Source organism: Panthera pardus, unplaced genomic scaffold, assembly GCF_024362965.1.
Source record: "Panthera pardus isolate Hobbes unplaced genomic scaffold, ASM2436296v1 HiC_scaffold_22, whole genome shotgun sequence".
Taxonomy (NCBI): domain Eukaryota; kingdom Metazoa; phylum Chordata; class Mammalia; order Carnivora; family Felidae; genus Panthera; species Panthera pardus.
The window spans coordinates 17,317,620-17,331,681 of NW_026526788.1; the positions used below are offsets into that span (position 1 = coordinate 17,317,620).

The window sequence follows — 14,062 nt, forward strand, 5'->3', positions numbered from 1 at the left end:
AGATTAAACTAATTTTGTGATCTCCTTCCCAGGTTTCCCACTTCTTACGGTGTCATCAACCGAATATCTAAAGAGGCTGTTGGAGTTTCAACAAAAAACAAAAATATAACTCAACTCAAAAATTAACATGTAATTCATATTAATCTGTGCCATGAATCACTTGAGAGGACGTATTTTATTAAACATGCAAGCTGTATTTTTAAAAACTTTCAACAGGCACATAATTTAAAGTAGTCGACAACCAACATACATACACAATTGAATGAAAGTGATTTTTTAAGGAAAATAAGCAAACACAATATCCTCTTCCTTTATCAATATGTGATGCTGTGCTTTTACGGTGCAAACGGTTCATAGAGAGAGCGCTAAATGCTCATTAATGGGAAAACATGTTCTGCACGGGCAACATTGTATAGAAAACACAATAAAACACAGGAATGGGAACCTTGATACCAAAACACCAACCAACGCCACACACGTTGAAGACCATGCCAAAGAATGACCAGCTTGCTTTGTTTGGGAAGAGTGGGAAAAATGAAGAATTTCATGGAAACGCCACTTGCAAAAAAGATCTGAAAGAAATGGCCAATCTTTTCATGGGTTCAGTAGTTCACCAAACCTTTCCTTTGCTGTTACATCACCTTTGTGAGGTTTTATTAATGGAAATGGAGAGAGGAGACAAAACTGACTGTAGGGATTTTTAAGTTTACTTTCTCTTTTTCTAATTTCATGTAAGCTACCTGAATTACTTTGCCCTATTAGCAAAAATATATCTGTAAATATATGAAATAAAAAGATTAACATTTTAATACGTGTCCTCCCTCCATCTCCAGTGACCAAGAGATAAAGTTTACTGAGCCAAACGATCAGCACACTGAGTTTTTTAAAACCATAAAATCTCAATAATCTTGAAGCATTTCTATCACCTCAGTGGTTTGAATCTCCAAGGGCCACCATCCATAATTTCAAATCTACAAATGACAGAAGTTTGGTCTTTGAGAATAGCCATCTCATAACAGGACAGACGTGACAATAATGGCATTGATCACGGAAAATAAAGAAACTTCAAGAAGATGACAAATACTAGGAAAAATTTTCAGTTTACCAGGCAGGTATGATACCCTCCCTAAAAGCAAGTTCATGAACACTAAGCCTGTATATTTCACAAACTAATTCTTGAACTAGGAGAACTGGAATCACCCATGGTGTTAAACATGCAATTAACTGCATCCTCTTGCACAACTTTCTCATGTGTTTGGGGTCATAAATCTCCATTTTCATGCATTTAGGCACTAAAATTAGAGAAAAACTGTTTTAGACCCTAAGAGTGAAGTTTATTTGGAAGCCAGTAACCACAGTGGAGAGCTGTTTACGTTCTTGGGATTCCCAATTCTCTTTAAAGCATTTATCAAGGATCAAGCAAGGAGTCTGACCTTTGACATAAACCTGCTCGTGCAGATCTACAAGAAGGCTGATTTGCTGATAATCCATCCTCTAATCACACACACACACACACACACACACACACACACACACCCCTCAGATTTAGCTTTATTCCTTCCCCTCTGCACTGCCCCATTCTACTCAAGTACAGCCCCTGTCCCCAGCTCCGTATTACCATCTCCCCACTGCCACCGTATTCTCCCCTACACACCTGGCTCAGCACAGAGGCTTACTGAGTAACGAGTAACCGACACCTGCACAACATTTACTGCTAGGCATGAACATTCCGATTCAGCGCAACCCCAACTCAGCACCACCCTGTGAGAAACAACACAGGAGTGACAGCCTAATGCACGGAGGAGGGTTAGGTTCCCATCGGAAGCTACAAGTGTACAGAAGCAGGAGAAGAAGGCCCTACCGGGAACAGCTTATAGCAGGGATAACTTGTAGGTGGGAGATGGCGGTGTGGACTGAGGCTGGACCCCGGACCCTGTAGATGGGAGATGGCGGTGTGGACTGAGGCTGGACCCCGGACCTCGTAGATGGGAGATGGCGGTGTGGACTGAGGCTGGACCCTGGACCCTGTAGATGGGAGATGGCGGTGTGGACTGAGGCTGGACCCCAGAACCTGTAGATGGGAGACGGCGGTGTGGACTGAGGCTGGACCCCGGACCCTGTAGATGGGAGATGGCGGTGTGGACTGAGGCTGGACCCCGGACCCTGTAGATGGGAGATGGCGGTGTGGACTGAGGCTGGACCCCGGAACCTGTAGATGGGAGATGGCTGTGTGGACTGAGGCTGGACCCTGGACCCTGTAGATGGGAGATGGCGGTGTGGACTGAGGCTGGACCCTGGACCCTGTAGATGGGAGATGGCGGTGTGGACTGAGGCTGGACCCCGGACCTCGTAGATGGGAGATGGCGGTGTGGACTGAGGCTGGACCCTGGACCTTGCCTCTTTCTGATTTACAGGGCATCCTGGAATATACAGCATCCATGTGTGAAGAAGTAAATATACCCACCCCACACCATTCTCTTCCCACAAACGAGATCAGAAAGGAAAGGCAACAACAGTCTTTCTACAGATGAGTATTGCAAGCTGGGAATACTGTTTCATTTATTTCACCGATTACCGTACGTCGACATGAAATCCCAGGCTCTGATTTTCAATAAACCACCGTCTTAAAGTTAACTTACCTCTCTGGTTTCATCTGTGCATCCGAATTCTTGATGCACAAATTTTAATACTGACTTTTAAATTTCCCCACGGTCCAAAAATATTGTTTGCCAAAACATCAAGGGCTCTTTGCATCGTCTCGTGCAATCTCTATCATTAGTTAACATGCAACTGTAGGGATCGATTACACACACTATACACAAAACCGCACCACGCTGAATTGCACCCAAGATACTACTTCGGTCTTACCCCAAAATTACCTCTTTTAAGTAAAACAGATCAGGTATTTAAATAAGAACTTCAGGCAAGGTTGGAAACGGCGTAATATTTCATCATTCCTGCAGACTGTAAAAGTGTTCTATTCTCTCTACACTCACGGGCAGCATAGGGAAAGGGATGAAGGAAGGAAGGAAGGAAGGAAGGGAGGGAGGGAGGGAGGGAGGGAGGAAGGAAGGAAAAGGAAAGGAAACTACAATGTCCTTGACATCTTGCACTTTGAAAGCAGGAGAGCCCCCTTCCCAGTTTTTACATAATAACGCCAGCCTGGTCTCCATGCACTACATCTGGACATTAAGAAAACTTGCATGGGGAAAACTTTTGGGGGGAGGGGGGTATGAAGGTGATTTCTGAGCTGGATTGCAGTTGTCTATAACACTGACATTCATTTCCCATAATTCTTGCCCACAGGAAACACATCCTTTAAGAAGCTGAATAAAATCAAGTTGGACCTTTTCAAGATCTGCAAGCTACCAACTTCCCAGGGAGGCTCCCATACCCCCAGCATCAAAAGGAGGCAGCGAGGCATTCAAGCGAGGAGCCGTGGAAGGCACTGCACCTTGAGGGTGCCGTGACTCTGGTGGCTCCTGAGCCCGAATCCGAACCGGGGAGGGCGCGGTGGGAAAGGAGGGAGAGGGGGAAGCCTAGGCTGCATGCAGCCCGACACCCTCTCGAAACCCGGCTGAGCGCTGGAACCCGGATCCCACCCCCTCGCCTACCTCCGGGCTCCCGGGGCATCCGCCGGCTCCCTCGCCTCTGCTCCCTCCGCAGCAGCGGGCACCGGATCCCGAGCCGCCGGGAGCTCGGGTCCCGCAGAGCGCCCGTGCCAAGCGCTTCTCTCAATGAGTTTCCGCGGGAGAGGAGCGGATTAAAATCCAGCGTTCAGGCAGCAGCGTCCCGGAAGGTTCCGGCCCCTGCGGAGCGCGCCCGGCCAGCTCTGTGGCCCGGCCGAGGGTTCCCGAGCGCCGGCAGCAGCTCCGTGTCGCCGGCTCCGCCGCCGCCACACTGGGCGCCCCGCTCTTAGCTCACCGCGAGACGAGGAGGCCTGGCCGCGACCGCGCGGGGGCGGCGGAGGGGCTGGACCCTCAGATTTTGTCGGGTACGGAACCGAAAACTTTGATGTTGGAACCGCACACGCAGGACTGCGAGGAAACCAAAACAAGTTGCAGGTGCCGGGCGGGGAGGACGTCTTCGGCAGCTCTGAGAAAACACCCCCGCCCTCTCCAAAATCTGGGCGAGGGCGCTCCCGGCTCCCAGAGCGATCCCCGCGCGCACCCAGTGAGCGGCGGTCTCGCGGTCCACCGGAAAAGCTCCGGGCTGGGGGAGCGCCGCCGCTTCCCTCCCCGAGCGCGAATCCCAAAGGCGCCTCCCGCTGGAGAGGCTGCCGCGCGCCGGGCGCAAAGAGCACGGAAAGCAGCGCAGATCCCGGCGGCGTGCGCGGGGCCGGGCCACAGACGCGACTGCCTCCAGGCAAAGTAACTGTTACAAAGTGCGTCCCCTCCGGCGCGCGGACGGACACACGGAAGGGCCGGGGCGGCCGTCAGCACCCGGCGAGCTCCGGGGAGAGCGGGGCTGCGCGCGGGGGGGCGGCCGTCTCCGGGGCGGGGAGCGCGCCGGCGGCGCTGCGGGGCGTCCGGCCCCCGCGCCCCGCGTCAGAGTCCGCGCTCCGCCGGCCCGATCGAGCCGAGCCGGGGCTGCGCCGGGAGCTCCCGGCCGCTCTGCGCGCGCGCGCGCCCAGCGCTGGGTCACCGAGGCGCTCCGAACCCGGGCTTCAGCGAAACCAGTCTCCTCTCTCGCTCCGGTCTGAGTCATCCTCCCGATTCATTTCGCAAAGTTCGTCGAAATCCACCGAGACGCCTGTTAGCTGAACGGGATTAGATTTCCAATCTCGAAACTGCAACCGAGACCATCTCAAATCTCCCCTTAACCCTACGTGCAGACTCCCTGATCCAGAGTCCGACCGGGTAGAACTGTTCCGTGCGTCCCAACTCTCCTCGCTCTTTCCGAGGTGATTTCTGGGCTTACACACCCACTAGGAGCCTCTGCACAAGGAGGCCGATGTAGAGCGATGCGCTACTCCAAGTGGCAGTTTCTAAGGTTTGGGTAACTGTTTCCAGGTTGGTGGTCAAGAATTAAATGCAAACTCAGACATATCACGGGCGGCGGGGGGGGGAGGGGGGGGGTGGAGGAAGGAGTCTATAGCCTCATCCCGTGTTAAATAACTGATTCTGTCCCCAACTTAGTTTTCCATTTTTTGCCAGAACAATGATACATCAAGCATATTTTTCAGAGTATAGCGGAAGATTAAGCCGAGGTGGACAGAAGATTCCGAACACGGGAAGCGGGTCTCGGCGGCCCCTTCCTAGACTGCCCTTCAGGAAGAGGAGAAATGAGCCGCTGCGCACACGGGCTGCCGGGCTCCGTCCCGGGCACCTGGGCACCTGCAGGGTGCCGCGCACCGAAGAACGGGGGACAGCAACGGGGGCCCCGAGCCCAGAGAACCGCGGGCCGGAAGGGCCAGGAAGGCCCGCGCCCTCCGCCGCTCGTGCACTGCCAGCCTCACCGGGGCGGCTTCCCCTGAAAGCCGTGTGTGGAAGACGCACACCCCACCCGAGAGCAGCTCCACGGTCGCCCCATCTCTCGCGCCGGCCCGGCTGCCCTCCCTCTAGCGGCCGCGTCCGGGAAACACGCGGGGCGCGGGGGCGCGGGTGTGCGTGCTGCGCGCGCGCGTGCGTGTGTGTGCGTGCTGCGCGCGCGCGCGCCCGCGTGCGTGCGGTGGGGTCGGTCCGCGGGGGCGCTGGGAGACCCCAGCGGCTCCCCGACGCCGCCTCCTACCGGCCGGGAGCGCCCGGCGGGACACGTGCGGGGCCGCCGCGCGAGCCTCTTCCCCCGCGTCCGGCTGCACCCCGAGCGCCCCGAGAGTCCGAGCGGACCGCGCGGAAAGACCTCTCCACAGAGGGATAGAAACTTTGGCAACTAGCAACAGTGGCTGTGTGTGTGTTCTTTGTAGTAAATGAACCCTGAAAGATCGGGAAAGATCACGTCGGGAGGGGGGAGGGCAGCCGAGGGGGAAAGGGCTTTAGGAAATCGTAGGTAACCGAGCGCCACTCGTGTTTTGTAAATAAACAGGCTTGCCGTGAAAATTCCCAAGAAGTCGGCGGCAGAGTCGTTTGTTTTGTTGACACCTGCATCCTGCATTCCCCTTTGGTTCCGTGTCTTCCAAACTTAGCGCTCCCCCCAAATGCTTTGGGGGCCGGGGGAGGGCTTCATCCCCGAACCGGCAAGGCTGATGGTCCCATGGACCCGTCCATGATTTGGGTGGCTTTCCGAGCGGCCAGAGACTCGAGGAATCACCACTTGTGGCCAGAACAGGCTACCGGAGCCAGAGTCTCCCGGTCGCATCCCTGCTGCACAGTCGGAACGAGGGGAGGACAGGGACCCAGCGGGGGATGCCGACGCGCCCAGGCCTCTGGCGACGCGCCCCGAGCAGCCGGGGAAGGCGCTGGGACCCCGCTTCCTGCGCGGAGGCTCGGGGTGCCCGGTGGGCTCTGACGAGGGAGGCGAGACGCGGGCCCTTTGGGAACCCGATCGTCGCAGGCCCCACGGCCGGACCCGGCGCCGCCCTCTGCGAGGCGGGTGGAGAAGGGCGCCCTTGGCGGAGCGGAACCCCGTGCCCGACCCGCACGTCCGGCCTCCGGAGACCAAACGCTGGCCACGCGGAGCCCGGCGTCCGCCGCTGCGAGCGAGGGGAGCCCAGCGCCCAAGGCCTCTGCGCGCCCGGTGCCCGCGGCGGCCTCCACGCGGTCTGCGGGGCAGAGACGAGCGAGGCCGGAGGCTGGGGCACAGGGGCTGTGGCCTGGGCGAGCGGGGTCCTCCCACGGGGGGCGCATCCCGGGGCACCGAGGAAGCGGGTTCCTTCCAGGGGGGCGCATCCCGCGGCTCCGGGTGAGCAGAGATCCTCCCTGGCTGGGGGGCGGGGGGAGGGGGGGTGCGCATGCCTCGGCACCGGGGAAGCCGAGTCCTCCCAGGGGGCGCCTAGCGAGCGCAGCGGGCGGACGCCACCGGCAGCGAAAGGCGAGCGGGGTTGGCCCTTGGGGGCACGTGCCCAGAGTGCGCAGCTGGAGGCTGCCACACCCGGGCGGAGGGCGCCTCCCGCGGCGCCGGGCGAGGGGAGAACTGGGGCCGGGGCGCCCCGCCCACCGCGCGGGAGGCCCTAAGGTCCCCAGCGGCTGGCGCGGAGGAAGAGCGCCCCGTGACCGCAGGAGGCTCGCAATTCCCTTCGGAGGAGACCGACTCCGTATCCCAATGAGCTTCCCGGCTCCTGCTCCTTCATTTGAATCTTACCCGGATTCACCTGCGCCCCCACTCTGGATAACGGGGAGACCTTAGAGAGGGTGGCACAGAAGGGCCGGCACTAATTTGTCAACGCAATTTCCAAAATCTCAAGGAAACAGACTTCCTGTTGCATATGCCCCCAAAGATCTCCGTTCTCCGAATGTGCCTGTCTTCAGAACAAAGCTGCCTTCACTAACAGAAGCATGCGCTCACTGCCTTTACCCCTCCTGCTTCCCCAAGTCAAAAGAAACATCTGTACAACTGGAGAGAGTAACAATTGTTTTCGCTTCTATAAGATTATTAATACATTTTATTTACTTTATCTCCTAAAAGAGTGAAAACATCTCGGTGTGATACATAGAAGAGTTACATACTAATAGTACTTAATTAGATTAAATTGGCCTGATAGTAAACGATACTGAATTTCCATTTATTACAACCTTTTGTTAAAATTTAAAAACAAAAAATCTAACTTAAAAAATTTCCTTACATCTAGGAAAATCTCACTTATAACTTTAAAATAGGAATGCTACTTAAAAACCATTCATTTAAAAATACATTTTGTATTAATATTCTTACAGATTATAACTTAGTGATCCAGATCAAAATGCTAAAAATAAATCTCAAAAAGATTATCGGAAAAATGGCAAGGAATTTAGATGAAAATATTTGGGGGAATATTATGTAACTGAATATTTGCTTTGATTACTTATAGATATTTTTACTTAATACTTTATATAATTATCATTTTTTTTAATTTTTAATTATGACATAGAACACATTGCATAAAAGTTATCATCTTAACCATTTTAAGTGTATTGTTGATTAGCACTAGGTTTATGTACATTATCGTGCAGCAGCTCTCCAGAACTTTTTCATCTTGCAAAACCACATCTATACCCATTAAACAGCTTGCCCTCCCCAGTCTCTATCTCTTTGCACCAACACAGAAGAAAAGCCATTTAAGGATGTAGCAAGAAGGTAATTATCTGCAAGTCAGCTGGCCCCCTGATCTTGGGTTTCTGAGCCTCCAGATTTGTGTGAAAGATTTCTGTTAAGCTACCCAGTCTGTGGCATTTTGTTATGGCAGGCTGAGCAGACCAATAAATATGCTAATTCTATTTTTAATTTTTTTAGCAACCTTCACACTGTTTTCCACAGTGGTTGCACAATTTTACATTCCCACCAACAGTGCACGAGTGTTCCAATTTCTCCACATCCAATACTTATTATTTTCTATTTTACTGATAATAGCCTTTCTATTGGGTCTGAGGTGACATCTCATTGTGGTTTTGATTTCCGTTTCCCTGATGATTAAGGATATTGAGCATCTTTTCATAAATCTATTGGCCATTTGTATGTGATCATTGGATATATGTCTGTTCAAGTCGTTTGCCCATTTTAAAATCAGGTTACTTCTTTTTTGTTGATGGTGAGTTGAAGGAGTTCTCTATATTTTCTAGGTTCACCCCTTAGCAGATATGTGGTTTGCATAACTTTTCTTCCATTCTATAGGTTTCCTTTTAATTCTGTTGTGTCTTTTGACTATAGTAATTTTTAAGTTTGACGTGTGTGTCTTTGTATTAAACTGTATCTTGTCTCAATGATAGCTGTCATATCTTGGGAAATTAACATGTAACTTTGAAACCTCCTTAATGTATGATTTTTGCTGATAATTCAGGAGATCCTCTCTACTCCATATTAATCTGAAAATTACCCTCTTAATTAACTTGCTCTGTATTTCAAAACATTTGGTTGTGGCTTATTTTACTTATTATTGATTGTAATGATCTCATACTTGGTAAAATTTTTTGAAGGTTTAATGAACTTCACATATTAGGGCAAAGTGGTATGTTGTATAATGAGACATCTAACTTTTTTAAAGTTACCATAAATTATTCTGCATATAAAGTGAAATATTTGTATTCATTTTTACTGTAATGAAAATTTCAAGCAATCAAAACTTTTTTAAAAAAGTAATGGGAGGGGCGCCTGGGTGGCGCAGTCGGTTAAGCGTCCGACTTCAGCCAGGTCACGATCTCGCAGTCCGTGAGTTCGAGCCCCGCGTCAGGCTCTGGGCTGATGGCTCGGAGCCTGGAGCCTGTTTCCGATTCTGTGTCTCCCTCTCTCTCTGCCCCTCCCCCGTTCATGCTCTGTCTCTCTCTGTCCCAAAAATAAATAAAAAACGTTGAAAAAAAAAAATTTAAAAAAGTAATGGGAAATTTGATAAAAAATAAAAATAATAATTACTATTTATGTGTGTTGAATTGTATTATACCTCCAATAGAGCAAATTATACCTCCAATAGAGCATCCTTTTATACTCATATTTGTGCTGCATTCATATATAAGGTTCATATTTTAACACTTTCAAATCCAAGTAGAACTAAGATATTCTTGATGGGACAATCTTGTGCTCTCTCTAAAGTAATTCTTTTAATCACTAATTTTATATTTTGTTTCAAAACTAGATAATCTGAATATACAAATGATTATATAAGACTTGAGGGCTCTAATTAATGGGTAAGCGTATTTTCATATACTTTTATGTCTTTTATAATTCAATTGTGTCATATATATATATATATATATATATATATATATAATTCTAGGAGGAGGAAAAAGTGGAAGAATACATTTATCCATTCATATTAAATATGGAACAATTAATTTGCTATTTTCTTTTTTTAATTTTTTTTAACATATATTTATTTTTGAGAGACAGAGAGAGAGACACAGTACAAGTGGGGGAGGGGCAGAGAGAGAAGGAGACACAGAATCCAAAGCAGGCTGCAGGCTCAGAGCTGTCAGCACAGAGCCTGATGCGGGGCTCGATCTCACAAACTGTGAGACCGTGACCTGAGCCAAAGTCAGACACTTAACTGACTGAGCCACCCAGGTACCCCAATTTACTATTTTCTAATTAAGAGTTCCAGCTGAGTTTTGATTGAAGTATTAAACTGTACTTATAGGTTTATATTTTTAAAGTCAGTTTGGATTACATTTGTTTGAGACTTTGCATTGCAAATTTAAAAGAGAAAGAAAGAGAGAGAGAGAGAGAGAGAAAGAAAGAAAGAAAGAAAGAAAGAAAGAAAGAAAGAAAGAAAGAAAGAGAAAGAAAGAAAGAAACAGAGCTTTGCCTGCATGTTAACCTATGTGTTTAGTCTCCAAATTAATGTCATGTTTTTCAGGAACATCTTTAGACTGAACAGCACAGTCTGACTCTTCTGGTAAGAAGTGAAATGGGAAGATAGATCTGTGAGCAACCACAGGTTGCTATAGGAAATTTAAAAAATCTTCCACAGGAATTTACTTACATGTTATCTTTCTTTTTTCCCTGCTTAGAGATGTAAGCTATTTTCTGTTTGGGTAGCCATCATGGATTTACTATCTCCAGAGAAGCCCAGACTATTCTTAGAGAAACCAAAATGTTATGCAAACTGATGTAGATGCCATTACCAGAGCTAAATATAATCAAGAGGAATCATTCTTGCAAATCATATTGACAGCAATAGCCATCGTAAAGATGATTAAAAGGATATTGAATCAAACACGAGATGTAGAGACTGTTTTCAGTATGTATAATATGCAGACAGAACGTTACAAGAAAGTTACCTTCTGGCATACACTGCACATTTAGGAGAGCTCGTTCAGTAGCGATGAGCTCCATCAAATTAAAAGGAAAATAATTTATTTATCAACAAATGCCTCACAACAAGATCTGCTATACCCTCTTCATAGCTATTGTATAAAATTATGTTTAACTCAATTAAAAAGTTCTTACTCCATATGCAGCCATTTTCTTAACTGTTATTGTCATAATGCCCCAACATTAAAGGTGTCCTCTGGTTATTTTTACATATAGAATAGCTGGACTGGGTGAAATTAAAAAAAAAAATTACTATTGCAGGCTAGCTTGTACCCAGGACTGATAAAAATCACTTAGGGAGAACCCCTGGGAAAATCAAACTTAGGATTTTCTCAGATGCTTGAGAAGCAAACTATCTTTGATTTGACTTAAAAATACCTAAAATTTAAAAAAAAAAAAAAAAAGTGGTAGCTGGGGGCCTGCCTGGGTGGCTCAGTCAGTTAAGCATCTGACTTTTGATCTCAGCTCAGGTTGTGATGTCACGGTTCGTGGGTTCGGGCCCCGTGTCGGGCTCTGCGTTGATGGTGCAGAGCCTGCTTGGGATTCTCTCTCTCCTTCTCTCTCTGCCCCTCCCCCCACTTGAGCGCCCTCTCTCTAAATAAATAAATAAATAAATAAACAAACAAACTAAAAATATTAACAAAAAAATTTCCTATGGGGTTGGAGCTAAGTTACCAAGGCCATTAGGAAAAAAATGAACTTTAAAAATGGAAGGTACAATATTATTCTATGTAAACATATCTTACAGAAACTGATTTGCAAATACACAATAAATGATAAATTTGGTCAATAACTCTAATGTACGTTTTAAAGTGAAAGAACTATCATTTCCTTTCCCTTCTCCTTTTGCTTAAAAATACTGTCTTTTAGAATTCACTGAGAGCAAGTGATTACACAGTAGACACATTATATGTATTCACAGGTAAATTCAGAAAAAAACCATATTTCTTGGTTGCTTAAAATTTGTGTTTCCTATAAATCTCCTCTCTTACAATAATTTTTAAAAAGCGGATTGACAAGCCAAATATGTTTTTGAATGTTTGAGCGGGCCTGTGTGAATTTTTTTTCCTCTGCCATCTTCAGTGACTGTCACAGGAAACAGGTGCAAATAGCATCTGTTTCCGTGACAGATGCCACCGTGGTGTTGGCATCCTTGAAATGTCCACAGGGTCTGTCCGGACAGTGATTAGCATTCCATGGGCCCATCCACGCTGTTGAGCTCTGCGGTAATAGAAATATTGCTAAATACCCCAGTGTTTTTATCATTATCCATTGTATCTACGGGACTAAACTGCAAAAAACATGCTCATCACATACCCCTCAAAATTACATTCAAGCATTCCCCAGATACCTTTACCCTAACTATTTGTAGCTAATTAGCAAATTATAAAAATTCAGGAGAGAGAGCTAAAAACGTATATATCCTTAAGGATATTTTTCTTTCTTTTCTCTTCTTTTGTTTTCTTTTCTCTTGTTTTTTTTTGTTTTTGTTTTTTTGTTTTTGTTTTTGTTTTTTTTTTCTCTTCTATTCCCTTCCCTTTTCCTTTTTTTTTTTTTTTGGTATTCTTAATGATCAAAACAAAAGAGTCTAAAACCGCAGCTTCTGGAACCATCTGTCCTTGATGGTCTCGCATCTGTCCTTGAACTTGACCTTGGCCTCTCCTCAGGCCGTGTGTTTAAGAACAGAGTCTCTGTTCTGTCCAAGGGGATATACACAGAGCACCTTGTGGGCATGAAGTGACTGTAGTTATAAACTGTCACAAAAGACTTGATCTTTGACCTCTTGGCCATTTTCTTCTGGCCCAGGGCAGCTGTCACCTTGCAGGGAGAGTGGTTAATTCCAGCCACCAGAGCATGGCTGTAGGGACGGTCTGAGGTGCCATTATCAATGTTCATCACGATGTTTTCTGCAGCCGGAGTGGCATCTGGCCAGGACCAGGACCGCCTTCTTAGGCTTCCTGAACTTGCCCATCTCAACTGCAGAAAGTTAGGGATATTTTTCTTGTATCTTCATCCTCTAGTTGTGTTTATTATCAATAACAGTGTGACTAATATTCATTGACTATCTTGTATGTTAAGTTCTACACTAAACACTTCACTTATATTACCCCATTACTTCCTGACAACAAATAAGCAAAGCTAAGGTGGTTATCCCCACATTAAAAGTAAGGAAACTGACGCTTTAAAAGGTATAATCCTGGGGACAAATTCTCAGAGCTGGAGCCAGGATGCTGGTCCTAGTCTGAGGTCAGGATGTGACTGCAGCGGGTACAATAATCACCCCGCAAAGATGCCTACATCCTAAGATCTGGAAGCTACGTATATGGGAGATGGCATGGCAACGGGAATTGTCAGTGGAATTAAGGTTGGCAATCAGCTGACCTTGAAATAGGGAGATCGTCCCGGACTACCAGAGTGATCCCGAAAAGGTATATTCAGAACAGGAAGTCAGAGTGACACTCTGTGGGAAGAACCCAACCTTCCCCTGTGGGCTGTGAAGGTGGGGGATGAGGGCATACACCAGGGAGAGGTGTGGCCTCTAGAAGATGGAAAAGGCGAGGCAACAGCGTCTCCCTGAGATCCCCCAGAAATTAATGCACCCGCCAAACTTCATTTCAGCCCAATGAGACCCATGTCACTGTTCCGGTCTACAGGATGTAAGATTTTTTAAAAACTGTGCTAAGCCACTAAGTTTGTGGTAATTTGCCACAGCGGCAACAGGAAAGCACTATACGGACCCAGGTGTTTCTTCATCAGAACCCTCACTGTGAACATCCACACGTTTCTGTCAGTGACCATCTCCCTGGTGAGAAGAGGGTTATCTGTAAAGACCAAGTAAGTTCTTGAGAGATAAAAGAAAAGGATGGAGGAGAGCTTTGACAATGATTCCACTTCTCCTAAGCTAATGAATGTGCATACATTTTACAGAGGATACAAGTCATTTTTTTTTTGGGGGGGGATACAAGTCATTTCTACACGTCCTTTGTGGTCACCTCACACACAAAAAAATCTCTTTATATAAAATCAAATGGGTTATTCAATCATTGATCTAGTCAATTAGTTATAAAACTATCTTGTTCTAAAAACAATACATATTTAAGCACAAAACCCAGCAAGGAAAACAAAATTTCAAAGTCAGGGAGAGATCAAGGGGAGCTAAGAATTCAAAATTAAGGAGTCTGTG

The 14,062-nt window shown here is 47.4% G+C and overlaps 1 protein-coding gene and 1 pseudogene across 11 annotated transcripts in view; both read right to left on the reverse strand.

The window, feature by feature from the left end:
* Window positions 1–3,775, reverse strand: part of PCDH15 (protocadherin related 15) — a 1,681,879-nt gene extending 1,678,104 nt beyond the window's left edge. For 10 of the 11 annotated variants that reach the window (XR_008425054.1, XR_008425055.1, XR_008425056.1 and 7 more), the window contains exon 1: window positions 3,615–3,773. The gene's annotated coding sequence lies outside the window, so the exon portion shown is untranslated. Of the gene's footprint in view, window positions 1–3,614 lie in introns of all 11 variants that reach the window. The other variant, XM_053910273.1, reaches the window with a different exon arrangement.
* Window positions 3,776–12,466: 8,691 nt separating this feature from the next.
* LOC109254918 (60S ribosomal protein L27-like) lies at window positions 12,467–12,850 on the reverse strand (annotated as a pseudogene).
* Between the last annotated feature and the right edge of the window lie 1,212 nt (window positions 12,851–14,062).